The 16,593-nt window shown below is 41.0% G+C and overlaps 2 long non-coding RNA genes across 3 annotated transcripts; one reads left to right on the top strand and one right to left on the bottom strand.

Moving 5' to 3' along the window:
• Positions 1–2,097: 2,097 nt before the first annotated feature.
• Positions 2,098–4,449, bottom strand: LOC126597070 (uncharacterized). Of its 2 annotated transcripts, XR_007614124.1 has the most exons (5): positions 4,377–4,449; positions 4,042–4,203; positions 3,837–3,958; positions 3,219–3,285; positions 2,098–2,391 (listed from the first exon to the last, which is right to left on the bottom strand). It is a non-coding gene; the product is annotated as an uncharacterized LOC126597070 (long non-coding RNA). The 2 variants fall into 2 exon arrangements; XR_007614123.1 differs by lacking the exon at positions 4,377–4,449 and having other exon boundaries at positions 4,042–4,273.
• Positions 4,450–5,734: 1,285 nt separating this feature from the next.
• On the top strand, positions 5,735–15,722 carry LOC126597075 (uncharacterized). Its single transcript, XR_007614129.1, has 2 exons — positions 5,735–5,891; positions 15,537–15,722. It is a non-coding gene; the product is annotated as an uncharacterized LOC126597075 (long non-coding RNA).
• Positions 15,723–16,593: the final 871 nt, after the last annotated feature.

A 16,593-nucleotide genomic window follows, 5' to 3' on the forward strand; every position in this document is an offset into this window, starting at 1 on the left:
AAATTCCACATCTCTATCTGGAGGCAACCCAGGTAAATCATCTGGAAATACATCAGGATAGTGTCTGACTACTCCGACTTCCTCCACACTACCGGAATCAACATCATTCAAAACCACATGTGCCAAGTATCCCTGACAACCCTTGGATAACAATTTCTTTGTCCTTATGGCGGAAATAACACCATGCCTCACCCCACTTCTTTCACCCACAAATGTAACCTCGGGTAGTCCAGGACGAAGAAAAGTAACTGATTTCCCGTAACAATCTATATGGGCGCGATTATAATGCAACCAATCCGCCCCTAAAATCACATCAAAATCCACGATGTCTAACGGGATAAGATTAGCAGGCATAATGACATTATCTACCATCACTGGACACCCAGAGTAAAAACTATCAACATAACATTTATCCCCTCTAGGCATAGCAAACTCTAAATCAAACCCTAGAGGTGAAGGATGAGGTTGCGTTATTTGAGCAAATGTATGAGAAATCACAGAGTGTGTAGCACCACAATCAATCAAAACTCTAGCAAAATGACCAAGAACATTCAACGTACCCATAATCAAGTCTGGATGGTTCTGAGCATCTTGCAGCGATATGTGGTTAACGCGTCCCTGAGCTGGCTGTCGTCCTCCACGACCTCTGCCACTCTGGTTACCTCGTCCCTGATGAGTACGTCCTTGACCTGCCTGGGCAGGCGGCCTAAACGACCCTGCACTACTAGCAGCAACTCCGCTCTGTTGGGGCTGACCCCCCTGATACCACTGAGATCCGCTAGCTGGCATAGACGGATATGAAGTATAACCTCCTTGATCCTGAGAATATCCACTCTGAAAATAAGGATCCTGGGAATAGTGATACTGTCCCGGAGCATAAGGAGCAGCATCACCCTGATAGTGATAAGCACCACCACGACCACCCTGGCCATAACTGCCTGAATTAAAGTTCTGTTGAGTCGGTGCTGAGGTTGGCATAACAGGCTGCTGGGGCCTCTGCTGATTCTGGGGACAATACATAGCTCTATGTCCTGTCTGACCACATGTAAAGCATGCACCACTGCTTCTCCTACATTCCCCATGATGTCGGAAATTACAACGGCGACATAACGGAGGACCCGAACTACCAGTACCACCAAAGCCTCTCTGACCAGAAAATCTAGGTCCATTACCAAACCTACCACCTCCTCTCCTCGGACCTGTGGCACTAAATCCACCACTGGAAGAACTCGAACTCATTCCACTTTTCTTGAAATTCTGCATCTGACGAGGTCCTGGAATGGAAACACCTTTACCTTTCTCATTTTTCTTCTGACCATTACCCTTATCCTCTTCATCCTCACTGTCCGGAAGATTATCAGAGTCTTCCATCCTGACCAGAATCTCAAAATACTCATGATAATCGGCACAGGGAAGTGCATTGGCAAACGTTCTGTACTTCTTCTTAGATCCTAGCTTGAAACGACGAAGCATTTCTGCTTGATTACCCGCTAAATCAGAATCATAACGGGATAAATCAGTAAACTTCCTGTAGTACTCATGTGCAGACATATTTCTCTGCTTCAGACTGGTGAATTCCTGTTTCTTGCGATCTATATATTCCGGAGGAACAAATCTCTTCATAAAATTTTCCTTAAATACCTCCCATTCGGCTGCCCTTTCAGGAGTCATGTGCCTCGACTGATTTATCCACCACGCAGCTGGCTCACGGCCCAAAAACCAGGTGGTGGTCTCCACCCATCTATTAGCTGGCAGGTTTCCCTGACTTTGCATCACTTGAAAGGTCTGCTCAATTCGATCCAACCACTTTTCTGCCCCTTCATAACCTTCATTTCCCTCAAAGGTTTCCAGTTTCAGATTATACATCGTCTCTACGGGCGTTCTCTGAGGAGGACGGATATTAGCCTGAAAAGCTTGAGCCATTGCTGCCCCTAACTGAGTTATATCGGGGAAATTAGACTCAGCAGCACGGCGAGGATCTCTACGAGGCGGCATAATTCTGACAGAAAACATCCAAAAATCAAATAAAGAACTCATTAGTTATACAGGACTGCAACCTATGCTCTGATACCAAACTGACACACCCTTAACCCGAAGACTAGGACGTGCTGGCCGTCACGTGAGTGTGACGTAACCATAACGCAAGCGGAAACGATTTAATAAAAAAATACGAGTCAACGAAAACCACTAATTGCAGTTATTTACAACCTAGCATTCTATGTGCATAAGAGTGTACTAAACACACATAAACAGAGCATAAGCGTCTAGGTGCAGTCAAGTAGGACCATAACTATTTTACAACACCCTCGGGTGAATCCTACATTTATTTAGTCTGTCAGAACGCCGAAGCAGTCCTCGTAGGCCACCAACGCCTCAACTATCAACTAGAACCTGGAGGGGCGAAAAACAGAAAACGTGAGTGGGCGAAAATAAAGCTTTTCCAAATCATTTCACAAATCCACAATTATAACCCCTTTTTGGAAAACCTGTATACTTTCCCAGAAAAATAGTATATAGCATATATATCTCAACTGTCTCAATCATCAATCTTATAACAGATTCAATAAAGAATGTACCATGCCAATTTCAACAGTTTAGTATGAATGCATTAACATAATATAATCAGGTAAAAGATAGAAATCAATCGGAGGCCCTCTAATAGCCCTGAACGATTGAACCTAGAGCTCAACATCTATCAATCTCACTCTCTGCCGGAGTCACTCCGCGTGACCTGTCCGGCCTTCTGCACATAAGTCGGAACCACCTAATGTAGTTTGAACGACTCATGGTAATATTCGCTCTAGTGCTTCTCTCATCAATCATCTGTATACAATAGCCTAAGGTCACCCACCAGTCATAATCTCACTAACACTCTACGACTGGCCCGTCGTACCCACTCCGCGTGGACTGTACGACCAGCATCTACTTGGATCCAAGGCGAGCGTGCGATGCGGTGAATACTATAAGCACTAAACCATGGTGCAGGATATGAGCTCAATATATCATCATCATCATCATAATATTAATTAAATACTTACCTGTGCTTCCACAGCACCATCATACATATATGCATCATACGACAGTTCATAATATCCATAATATTCTATGCATGGCAATCACATCATATTTCATTTCATTTCAATATACTTTTCATTTAAATTTGATTTCTGGGGAAATCGAGTATATAGGTATATATATAGAAAGCAATGCCCACTCACTGGTATGTCGCCGGGTCGTAACCCCCTTGACGCCCCTGGATGTGCTCGTCCTCGTTAAATGTTCCACCTAGAAGTGAAATAACTTAAAACAATCATTTAACGCACATTTAACGCACTTAAACCAAACTAGGTAATTAATTCTTCATACGATGCTCAAATTGGGTATATGAATATACCACAGTGACCTACACAACCTCAGGATCATCCCCAAATTTTTAAAATAATTTTTGGAGTCCTCACGCGCCCCCACGCGCCTGACGTGGCACGGACCTACGCGCGGCCCACGCGCGGCCACGTGACATGCACACTGACGGCTACAGTGAACGGCGTTAGGGAATATTCCGTCAAATCCTAGTATATTCCGTTAAAAACTAACGGTTTCCGTTAAAGTTAACTAACGGCGTCGGAATATTCCGTCAAACTTGACGGAAGATTCCCTGTCTTCTCCGGCGAGTCACCGGTCGCCGGCGACTGTTCGCCGGTTTCTGGAAAATTTTCAAATCCACTATTCTCCTTCGTTTTTCAACCAATTTCTTCGAATTTTATACCAAAATGAAGCAATTAACATGTACTAACACGTTGGAAGGGTTTTAAGGCCTAAAAACAACAAGATCAAACCTTTCAAAATTCTTCAATTTCGGCCAAACTCGAACCCGACGATCCCGACGTCCATTTTGATCAAACGAGGCACTCCGAGCCTCCTTGGAACTTCCTAAGACTCGTGGTGATCTTTGTTTAACCTAAAACACAACCAAAATTAAGTTCGTGAACAGTGCCAATACACGGGGTGTTTTAAAACTAGGGTTCTCGAAATAGAACTTACCTAAAACTGGTATTCCCGTGCTCGTGAGGTCCTAAGGAGTGTCGTGGTGATCTTAGATCGGACGTTGGTGTAGGATTGTGATTGTTCTTGGTGTTTGTCCGAGAGCTTGAGAGAGTTCGAGAGTAAGAGAGAGAGAGTGTTTCTGAGGGAGTGTGAGAGAGACTGAGGGAGAGACGAGGAAGAAAGAGGGAGAGAGACAACCTACGGGTTTTGGGGAAGGATTTCAGGAGGTGGGGATCCCACCTAAGTCCAATACAAAATTATTAGACCAAACAAATGTAAATCTAAACCCTAGTTTAAGATCTTAGTGTAAAACAAATACCAAATTTACGCACCTTAATCCCGTTTAAGGGCGTTTTAGTAATTTCACGTCCTCGGTAATTGAAATTCTGGGACGGGCTGTGACACTATATATATGTGTTTTACTCCTTTGGCCGAAGATCTCCCACTCTACAAATCAGAAATCGTCTAAACCCTATTCCCACACCTTGCCGCAGCCTTCATCCATTCCAGCCACACCCATACACCTTGCCGCAGCCATCCCTCTACTCCAGCCACCATTCTCCATCTCCATATACCATCCACACCTCTTGCCGCACCACCATACCATCCTAATTCCCTTCCTAAACCAAAATCACATCCAAAAGTCCCTTTAACCATCTCTGCCGCAGCAAGGAGAAGAAGAAGAGGAGCTTGACGTGCAGAAATTCAAAGTGGAATTCTTGGGCGTTTTAGGTGTAATCTTTCTTATGTCTTCGATGTTTCAATTCAATAAATTTTGTGTTGTGAGTATGAGAAACTAAACCCCCTTAGTTGGGGGGTAATTCGAAACCATGTACATGCTTGCAATATGATTTGATTACATTCAGTTGTTATTTCATAAGTTTTGGATTTAATTCGTTCATCTATTTGATTGATAATTTATTTGTGTATGTTGATTGAGAGTGCATGATAGGAGCATATTTATGCGCCTTAGTTAGCTAGTTCTTATGCATCTTTGTTATGTTTTCTTCGTTAAAGTAGTCTTTTAAGATACTTTCATGTGTTTTCAGGTTTAAAGGACATATTACATGAAATGATGGAAGTTGGAGCTTTTGGAGCAAAATGTGAGCTTGAATTGAAAAGAACATGCTTGGAACACAAGGTTGGGATGAAATTGAAGAATTGAAGATTTGAGGTTTCCTACTTGAAGTAGGAAAGCTAAGCCTAAAAGTTTCCATTTTGGGTTGATCTTTCCTAAATCGGAATTGGCAACCAAAGTTTCTAAAAGTTGGAAGTTTCTATTCTTGGAGGTTTCCATTTTCGTGAGTTTCTATTCTCGGCTTTGGGCTTTTGGATGACCCATCCTCACTTCTTGGACCTATGCCGCACCTTAACCCTAATCCTAGCCCATTTAATCAGCCACACCCTAGGGCCTAATCATTTAAATTCTGCCAAGTTAAACCCTAATCTATCTACCCTAAGCCCAAGCCGCACCCTAGGCCTTTTCCCATGCAAAAATCTGATTGTAAACCCTAATTCCTTGTGGATTTTCTAACCCTAGCCGCACCTAAACCCTAGCCCATTGTCTAACCTGATTTCTTTAGGGTTTTAGGTGCCTATATATATGTGTTTTACATCCTTTGGCCGAACACAACCCTCTCCATAATCCAGAAATTAATCCTTCACGCGAGAAACCATTCCCCATCTTCAACAGCACCTATCCTTCATCATTCACCATATTTTCTGACCCAAAACCACCCTAGCCGTCCCATACACCTATCCTACACACTTTTCCACCATTCTACACCATCCATAACCCCCAAAAACCATCACAAACCCCTGTGCCGCAACCAAGGAAGAGGAGGAAGGTTCTTAGATGTTCCTGCTGTGCAATTTAGATTGCTGGAATTTTTAGATGTGATCTTTCTTATGTTTCAATGTTTCAATTCAATAAACTTTGTGTTGTGAGTATGAGGAACTAAACCCCCTTAGTTGGGGGGTAATTCGAAACCATGTACATGCTTGCAATTTGATTCAATTACATTCAGTTGTTATTTCATAAGTTGTGGATTCAATTCGTTCATCTATTTGATTGATACTTATTTATGTATGTTGATTGAGAGTGCACGCTTAGTTTTCATGCATGAATATGATGCTAGATTATGAGGGAGTTTCACCTAATAGTTACAATCTTATAATCACAAGTAGTGAAGATCGCTTGAAAACGATCGCGTTGAATGAATTCTTAGCATAAGTTTCATGCAATTCATAGTAACAAATGCTTCATCAATGCTTATGTTTTTCATAGAACGTAATGATTCTTGCTTGTATCTCTATTATGCAATTCATGTAGGGAACTTGTAGGGAATGTTTTGGGTTGTCGTATGCAATCATCCAACTTAATAACTTGTGGAAAAACTGAGGGTTCATTAGTGCAATTCACGGTTAATCTGGGGCGTTGAGTATTTATAATTTATTGGAAGAACAACTGAAAATCGTTTTGTTTGCAAGTGTGACATGTGTGGAGAAGAACCTCCTAACTAGCCTTTTATCCATCTATTTCACCAAAATCGTTTTTACAATCTGTGCTAATTAAAGTTTCTGTTTTGTGTTAAATTTTCGTCCGAAACAAATCCCCCTCTCATTTGAAGTCTTAGATTAGTTAGAAAGTATTTTGATTTGTGTTTCTAAGTATTTTGATTCAAGTTTTCATCAAATTTCGTCCAAATTAGTGTAGGTGCTCAAAACTGCCCAGAAAGTGGTTTTTAGGCAGTTTTGAGCCTTCTAGTTGCTGTTTTGAGTTTTAGGTTTCTTTAAGCGTTTTAACCTTTAGTTTTGCATTCTTTGAGTCTAGTTTAGTGTTTTAAACTTTGTTTTTGAGTTTTTAAGTCAGTTTCCAAGTGTTTAGCAATCCCTCCTAATCCCCGGTCTAGAACGATCCCTACTTACATCTCTACTACAATTTGACAAAAGAGGGTTTAATTTGTGTGCTTAATATATTTCGCATCAAATTTTTGGCGCCGTTGCCGGGGATTAGCAATTTTGCTAATCCCTTGGATTGTTTTTGTTTCTTTTATTTCGCTTTGTTTCTGACTTTGTTTAAGTTTCTGACCTAATTTTGTTTCTTGTTTCATAGGTACTAATGTATGACTAGAAGCTCTCAACCGATTCGTACAAACATCTTGGATTTTGACGACGATTTTGAGAGGAAGTTAAGAAGAGGTAGAAACCAGCAAGAGCATCATCCACCCAGTTCCGAATCTGACCTTGAAGAAAACGTACAAGAAGAGGAAGAGGAAGCCACGGCAGGGATATTTGAAGAAGTCCAAGGCATGGCCATGGACAATCGTACACTCAAGGAGCTTTCCGCCTCGGGTTTGGATAATGCCGCACCCTTGTGCATTCAATACCCCATGGCTGCCCAAGGTAAGACAGATGAGTTTGAATTAAAGTCAAGTTTGCTTCATCATATTCCTAAATACCATGGCTTGTCCATGGAAGATCCTAACAAACATTTGAAAGAATTTGAAGTAGTTTGCTCTAGTATGACTCCCGTCAATGTTGACGGAAATATCTTGAAGATGAAGGCTTTTCCATTCTCTTTGATGGATAAAGCCAAGGATTGGTTATATGAGTTAGCTCCCGGCACTGTCACTTCTTGGGAGAGTATGAAGAGAGCGTTCTTGGAGAAGTTCTTTCCAACTTCTCGCATCATCCTCCTACGCAAAAAGATCAGCGGAATTCAGCAAGAAGAAGGTGAGTCTTTTCCTACATATTATGAACGATTTAAATCACTTGTTGCTTCTTGTCCACAGCATCAGATGAAGGAGGAATTGCTGTTGCAATATTTCTACGAGGGCCTCCTACCTCTAGAACGTCAAATGCTTGATGCTTCGGCGGGCAGAGCATTGGTGGATAAAACACCCATGGCTGCCAAGGTCTTGATTGCTAATCGAGCGTTGAACGCTCAACAGTACGAGGGTGTAGGCCAAAGAGGACCCTCACGGCACCATGTACATGAGGTAAGTGCGACTTCCGATCTTCATTCACAATTGGCTAATCTTACTTCTATTGTTTCACAGATGGCCGAGGGAATGAAGATGCAAGGACCTGTGGTATGTGGCGTATGTTCTATCCAAGGACATGTCTCCGAAAAATGTCCTCAACTCATCGAGAATGGCGGTTGGGAGAGTGCGAATGCCATTGGGTTTCAAGGCCAAAATCAGTCAAGGCACGATCCATACTCCAACACGTATAATCCGGGGTGGCAAGACCACCCAAATTTCAAGTGGAGGGATCCCCAACAACCTCAAAACCAAGGAGGCTTTAGGCAACAACCCCCGGGGTTCTTTCCCAAAACCTACGGCCCACCCCAAAATCAAGCCCAATCCGGCCCAAGTGCCTCAGGTACGTCTCTTGACAATGATGCACTTCTTAAGATACTAACTAAGTTGTCTAATGGGCAGGAAGATCAAGCTAAGGCTATGCAAAACCAAGATAAAAGGGTGGATCAACTTGAGAAACAAATTGGGCAGATTGCCGAGTTTGTAGGTAAGTTTCGAGATCCCGGACAACTTCCTAGTTCCACCATTCCAAATCCGAAGGGAGGGTTCGAAAGTGCCAAAGCAATCACCCTAAGAAGTGGTAAGGAAGTTGGGGCAGGTCCTACATCAAAAACAGGTCATAACGAGGATGAAATTTTGCAAATGGAAGAGGAGGAATCAAGGTTGCCCACGGCAAAGGTGGTTCCACCTTTGCCGCAAGTTCCTAATGTCCCAAATCTGCCAAATTCGTCCCACAAAGGTAAGAATGTGTCCAATTCAGTTCATACTAATGTTTTCCCTTCAAATGTGCCTTTTCCTAGTAGGTTCATGCAAACGAAGAAAGAAGAGGCCGAAAAGGATATCCTTGAAACCTTTAGGAAAGTTCAAGTTAACATACCTTTGTTAGATGCAATCAAGCAAGTTCCAAGGTATGCTAAGTTCTTGAAAGAGTTGTGTACCACTAGGAAGAGGATGGCGACTAAGGAAGTGGTAAAGGTAGGTGAGAATGTGTCCGCCATCTTGCAACGCAAACTACCTCCCAAATGCAAAGATCCAGGTAGCTTTACCATTCCTTGTGTCATTGGGAATACTAGATTTGAATCTGCCATGCTTGATTTAGGTGCTTCTATAAATGTTATGCCATATTCCATTTATGCATCTATGAACTTAGGAGCGTTGAAAAATGATGGGGTAATAATACAATTGGCCGATAGATCTAACGCCTATCCAAAGGGAGTTTTGGAAGATGTTCTTGTGCAGGTTAATCATTTAGTTTTCCCGGCGGATTTCTATGTCCTTGAAATGGATGAATCGGACCATGCTCCTTCGCTGCCCATTCTACTTGGAAGGCCATTCATGAAGACGGCCCGGACAAAGATTGACGTGTATAGTGGAACTTTGTCCATGGAATTTGATGGGGAAGTTGTTAATTTTAATCTTTCTGATTCCATTAAATACCCTAGTGAGGACCATTCATGTTTCTCTATTGATATAATTGACTCTTTGGCGCAGGGATATCTCGACGATTTGAATGACGATGCGCTTGAAAAAGTCATTACACGAGGCATGGAAATTAAAACAAGGGGGGCAGATTGCATGCATGCCCACGGCATACATGAGTCATCTCATGCCGTGCCCCCTAGTGAGGATCTAATTGAAGTTGTGGCTGCCCTTGAGTCCTCACCTAAGCTTGATGGTAAGTATACTACCCGTGAGTCCATTCCCATTTCGACTAACAAATTGCTTCCATCCATAATTCAGGCACCTATCCTTGAACTCAAGCCTTTGCCAAGCCATTTGAAGTACATTTTCTTGGGAGAAAATGAAACACTACCTGCTATTATTTCCTCCTCCCTCACGGCACAAGAGGAGGAGAAATTGCTTCGAGTTTTGAAGGAGTTCAAATCTGCCCTAGGTTGGACATTGGCCGATATTAAAGGTATAAGCCCTACGACTTGTATGCATCACATATTTCTTGAGGAGGGGGCCAAACCAACTAGAGAGGCTCAACGCCGTCTTAACCCTCCGATGATGGAAGTAGTGAAAAAGGAGATCATAAAGCTTCTAGATTGCGGGGTTATCTATCCAATCTCGTATAGTAAGTGGGTTTCGCCCGTTCAATGCGTACCAAAGAAATCCGGAGTGACGGTGGTAGCTAATGCCGAGAATGAGCTTGTCCCTCAACGTATTCAAACCGGTTGGAGGGTGTGCATTGACTATAGGAAGCTAAACACCACCACGAGGAAGGACCACTTCCCATTGCCGTTCATTGACCAAATGCTTGAGAGGTTAGCGGGTTATGCTTTTTATTGTTTTCTTGATGGTTATTCTGGTTATAATCAAATTGTCATTTCACCCGAGGACCAAGAAAAAACCACTTTTACATGCCCGTTTGGTACGTTTGCATATCGTCGCATGCCTTTTGGTTTATGTAATGCACCTGCTACATTTCAAAGATGCATGATGAGCATATTTTCTGATCACGTAGAAAAGATAATTGAAGTGTTTATGGATGATTTTAGTGTATTTGGTGATTCGTTTGATAGTTGCTTGCATAATCTAAGTTTGATCCTAAAACGTTGTGTTGAAACTAACCTTGTACTTAATTGGGAAAAGCGTCATTTTATGGTTAAACAAGGTATCGTTTTAGGTCATATAATCTCTGAAAAGGGTATTGAGGTTGATAAGTCGAAAATAGATCTTGTACGTCACTTACCCTCTCCGACTTCGGTTAGAGAGGTTCGTTCGTTTCTTGGCCATGCAGGATTTTATCGTAGGTTCATCAAAGATTTCTCGAAGATAGCACAACCTCTTTGCCGGCTCCTACAAAAAGAAGTGGCATTTGAATTCACCAAGGAGTGCACGGCATCATTCTACCAACTCAAGGAGTTGTTGACCACGGCACCCATCATTGTCCCACCGGATTGGAGTCTACCGTTCGAGCTCATGTGTGATGCGTCCGACTATGCTTTAGGAGCTGTTTTAGGACAAAGAAAGGACAAGAGGCCGCATGTCATTTACTACGCCTCACGGACGTTGAACGATGCACAATTGAACTACTCCACTACGGAAAAAGAACTCCTTGCCGTTGTCTTTGCTTTAGATAAATTTCGATCATATTTAATTGGAACTAAAGTAATTGTTTTCACTGATCATGCAGCTCTGAAGTATTTGCTCACCAAAAAGGAGGCCAAGCCACGGCTAATTCGATGGATATTGCTACTTCAAGAGTTCGATATAGAGATTCGGGACAAGAAGGGAAGTGAAAACGTGGTGGCTGACCACCTAAGCCGAATGGTGCATAATGAGGAGTCTTTGCCGATTTTGGAGACATTCCCCGATGAACAATTGCTGTCCATTAAGGTTAGTGCGCCTTGGTATGCCGATATTGTTAATTTTTTAGTGTCAAAACGTATTCCAAGTGAGTTCACTAGGCACAAACGTGATAAACTTAGGCATGATGCACGGTTTTATGTGTGGGATGATCCGTACTTATAGAAATTTTGCCCCGATCAGATTGTACGTCGTTGTGTGCACGATTCTGAATGTCATTCAATTTTGAGTTTTTGTCACACATATGCATGTGGAGGGCACTTTGGCACACAACGCACAGCCCTTAAGGTGTTACAATGTGGATTTTATTGGCCTAGTATTTTCAAAGATGCTAAAACTTTTTGCTTAACATGTGATAAATGCCAACGAATGGGTGGTATTAGTGCTAAGGACCAAATGCCGCAGGTTTCTATCCTAAATGTTGAAATTTTTGATGTTTGGGGTATTGATTTTATGGGTCCTTTTCCTTCTTCGTATGGTTTCACATATATTTTGCTTGCGGTTGATTATGTGTCGAAGTGGGTGGAAGCAAAAGCCACCCGAACTAATGATTCTAAAGTGGTTGCAGATTTTATTAGAACTAACATTTTTGCGAGGTTCGGAATGCCACGAGTGATCATTAGTGACGGAGGGTCACACTTTTGCAATCGGACCATTGAAGCGTTATTGAGGAAATACAGTGTCACCCATAAGGTTTCTACACCTTACCATCCTCAAACGAATGGGCAAGCCGAGGTTTCCAACCGTGAGATCAAGCAAATCTTAGAGAAGGCCGTTGGGCCAACGAGGAAGGATTGGAGCTTACGGTTAGGTGATGCACTTTGGGCGTATCGTACGGCGTACAAAACACCCATTGGGATGTCCCCCTTCCGACTTGTCTATGGCAAGGCGTGCCATCTTCCTGTTGAATTGGAGCACAAAGCACTTTGGGCCATCAAGAAGTTTAACATGAACCTCGAGGAAGCAGGAAGTCAAAGGAGATTGCAATTGAATGAGCTTGATGAGATACGGCGCGAGGCGTACGATAATGCAAGCATTTACAAGCAAAAGACCAAAGCTTTCCATGACAACATGATCCGTGGGAAATCATTCTCAATTGGGCAGAAAGTGCTATTGTTCAATTCCCGTTTACGTTTGTTTCCCGGTAAGTTACGTTCTAAGTGGATTGGACCGTTTGTTATTACTAACATATCTTCTTATGGTGCCATCCAGATTCAAAGTCTCAAAACAGGTCATGAATTCCAAGTGAACGGACACCGTTTGAAGCCATATTATGAGAACTTTGTTGAACAAACCGTGGATGATATTTCTTTGGGTGTCGTGGGCACAAATGGAGAATGAATAGGCTTTTCGTCCGGCTGTAGGACGTAAAAGAAAGCGCTACTTGGGAGGCAACCCATGCAATTCAACAGAGGAAGACCAAGGAATCACTCCAATTCCAGATTTGCGTTCCTAAACTCTTCCCTTGTTATTTATTTTGAATCTGCCTATTTAGTTGTTTTAGTTGCTGTTTGTGTGTTTCTTTTTGTTTAGTGTGATTTCATGCTTGAAACATTGAGGACAATGTTTGATTTAAGTGTGGGGGGGTAACTAAGTGTTTTAGACGCAAACTAAGTGTTTTAGATGCAAATTCGTGGGATTTTATCACCCTAAACTTGAAGACTTGTTCCTTGCTGTTTTTAAGTGTTTTTGAGCAGTTTTGATGTGTTTTAGTGTGTTTTGAAGTAAAAATCCGAAAATTACATAAAAATTTGAAAAATTTGTTTTAAAAACCCAAAAAGAGTTGTTTTTGTGTGTTTGTTTGTGTCTTAGGGTACCTTCCAACACAATGATGAGGATTTGGTTTTTAAGTGCATGACTGTTAAAGAAAGTGACTAACATGGATGAAAGTTTGATTTACTCTTTGTTATGCTTAGTTGTGGTTATAACTTATGAATTCACATGCAATCATAAAAGAAAAAAAATCAGTTTTTGTAACATGCTTGAAGGAAGGAACTCAAACTAACGCTACAACCTTGTGAGACTTGAGCCTAAACGTTTATTTGGAGAGTTAAAATCTGTGCATTCTTTGTTTTCTAAGTCGTTGCATGATCACATTATTCCTTGCTTGGTTGCTACTTAGAAGGCGTTTCATCATTTAGTTCCAAATGCTAGAACTCATGCCCATTTCATTCAAAGCATGTTATTGATTTGCATAACACATATTCAAGATGAAGTTGTGTAGTGACCACCACCTTAGCCAAAAAGCCATGAATCCCCTATGTCATTATGTTTTGTAGGTTTTAACCCCGTTGAGCCTTGTTTAGCCTATGTTGTTGTTAACCCACATTATCCTCACCTAGCCTAGTTTAGGACCATCCATACCCTTGTTCTTAAAGCATAGTAAAGCATGATTCGAATTGAATTCCTTTTGATCTATGTTGGCAGAAACCAAGTGTGGGGGAAGTATTTTTCATGAGGAATTATGTGCCATAGGCACGGCAAAGAAAAGAAAAAAAAATTCGTGGAAAAAGAAAAAATGAAGAAAAAAGTGTGAAAAGTATGAAAAAACAGTTTGAAAAAAAAAAAAAAAAAAAGAGTTCCAAAGTATTGTTTGTTGAAGTAAGGGTCCAAAACAATGAATTCGGCCCTAAGGAGTTGTTTAAGTCTTCCCCTTGTGTTTTAAAGTTAATTTCTGCAATCTAAGTGAATTCTAAGTCTCAATTTCATTGATTTGCTTACTATTGCTTGAAGAACGTTTGTTTTCCCTATCCTTTCCTTGTTAACCAACAACCTAAGCCCCATTACAACCCTTAACTTCTACCTTGAGTGTTATGTGTTTCAATTTGTGGAGTTTGAATTTGGTATGAGCATATGGTGTCACTGGTTCTCGCATCTAAGTAGTAGCATTCCATTCATGAGATCATATCTAAACATGCTTCTTAACTCTAGAAATTGCGTTCTTTGTGAAACATATATGTGAGCATTTGTTTTCATATCTACATCAATCTTCTCACATATGACTAGTGTAGGGTGTGGAGTTAGAAAATCTGAGTGAAAATAGAGTGTATATCTTGTAAGGAATTGAGGGAATTCTCTAAGGCATGTTACTACATTCAAAGCATTGTTTTAATTGATTACTTGTGAACTAGTAAGTGGTGGCTTTAATTAAGTATGTGCTTGTGTAAAGATGACTCAAATCTGTGGGGATAACAATCTTTAACATGTCATGTGCATTGGAAATCCCTGAGGCAATCGTTGGAAGGTTTAGGTTTTGTTTTGGTTAGTTGGTTTCGTTTTGTTTCCTTTCTTTTGTTTGTTTTGCTCGAGGACTAGCAAAAGCTAAGTGTGGGGGAATTTGATAGGAGCATATTTATGCGCCTTAGTTAGCTAGTTCTTATGCATCTTTGTTATGTGAGCTTGAATTGAAAAGAACATGCTTGGAACACAAGGTTGGGATGAAATTGAAGAATTGAAGATTTGAGGTTTCCTACTTGAAGTAGGAAAGCTAAGCCTAAAAGTTTCCATTTTGGGTTGATCTTTCCTAAATCGGAATTGGCAACCAAAGTTTCTAAAAGTTGGAAGTTTCTATTCTTGGAGGTTTCCATTTTCGTGAGTTTCTATTCTCGGCTTTGGGCTTTTGGATGACCCATCCTCACTTCTTGGACCTATGCCGCACCTTAACCCTAATCCTAGCCCATTTAATCAGCCACACCCTAGGGCCTAATCATTTAAATTCTGCCAAGTTAAACCCTAATCTATCTACCCTAAGCCCAAGCCGCACCCTAGGCCTTTTCCCATGCAAAAATCTGATTGTAAACCCTAATTCCTTGTGGATTTTCTAACCCTAGCCGCACCTAAACCCTAGCCCATTGTCTAACCTGATTTCTTTAGGGTTTTAGGTGCCTATATATATGTGTTTTACATCCTTTGGCCGAACACAACCCTCTCCATAATCCAGAAATTAATCCTTCACGCCAGAAACCATTCCCCATCTTCAACAGCACCTATCCTTCATCATTCACCATATTTTCTGACCCAAAACCACCCTAGCCGTCCCATACACCTATCCTACACACTTTTCCACCATTCTACACCATCCATAACCCCCAAAAACCATCACAAACCCCTGTGCTGCAACCAAGGAAGAGGAGGAAGGTTCTTAGATGTTCCTGCTGTGCAATTTAGATTGTTGGAATTTTTAGGTGTGATCTTTCTTATGTTTCAATGTTTCAATTCAATAAACTTTGTGTTGTGAGTATGAGGAACTAAACCCCCTTAGTTGGGGGGTAATTCGAAACCATGTACATGCTTGCAATTTGATTCGATTACATTCAGTTGTTATTTCATAAGTTGTGGATTCAATTCGTTCATCTATTTGATTGATACTTATTTATGTATGTTGATTGAGAGTGCACGCTTAGTTTTCATGCATGAATATGATGCTAGATTATGAGGGAGTTTCACCTAATAGTTACAATCTTATAATCACAAGTAGTGAAGATCGCTTGAAAACGATCGCGTTGAATGAATTCTTAGCATAAGTTTCATGCAATTCATAGTAACAAATGCTTCGTCAATGCTTATGTTTTTCATAGAACGTAATGATTCTTGCTTGTATCTCTATTATGCAATTCATGTAGGGAACTTGTAGGGAATGTTTTGGGTTGTCGTATGCAATCATCCAACTTAATAACTTGTGGAAAAACTGAGGGTTAATTAGTGCAATTCACGGTTAATCTGGGGCGTTGAGTATTTATAATTTATTGGAAGAACAACTGAAAATCGTTTTGTTTGCAAGTGTGACATGTGTGGAGAAGAACCTCCTAACTAGCCTTTTATCCATCTATTTCACCAAAATCGTTTTTACAATCTGTGCTAATTAAAGTTTCTGTTTTGTGTTAAATTTTCGTCCGAAACAAATCCCCCTCTCATTTGAAGTCTTAGATTAGTTAGAAAGTATTTTGATTTGTGTTTCTAAGTATTTTGATTCAAGTTTTCATCAAATTTCGTCCAAATTTGTGTAGGTGCTCAAAACTGCCCAGAAAGTGGTTTTTAGGCAGTTTTGAGCCTTCTAGTTGCTGTTTTGAGTTTTAGGTTTCTTTAAGCGTTTTAACCTTTAGTTTTGCATTCTTTGAGTCTAGTTTAGTGTTTTAAACTTTGTTTTTGAGTTTTTAAGTCAGTTTCCAAGTGTTTAGCAATCCCTCCTAATCCC

The sequence above is a fragment of the Malus sylvestris genome, chromosome 13, assembly GCF_916048215.2.
Source record: "Malus sylvestris chromosome 13, drMalSylv7.2, whole genome shotgun sequence".
In the NCBI taxonomy this organism is placed as follows: Eukaryota; Viridiplantae; Streptophyta; class Magnoliopsida; order Rosales; family Rosaceae; genus Malus; species Malus sylvestris.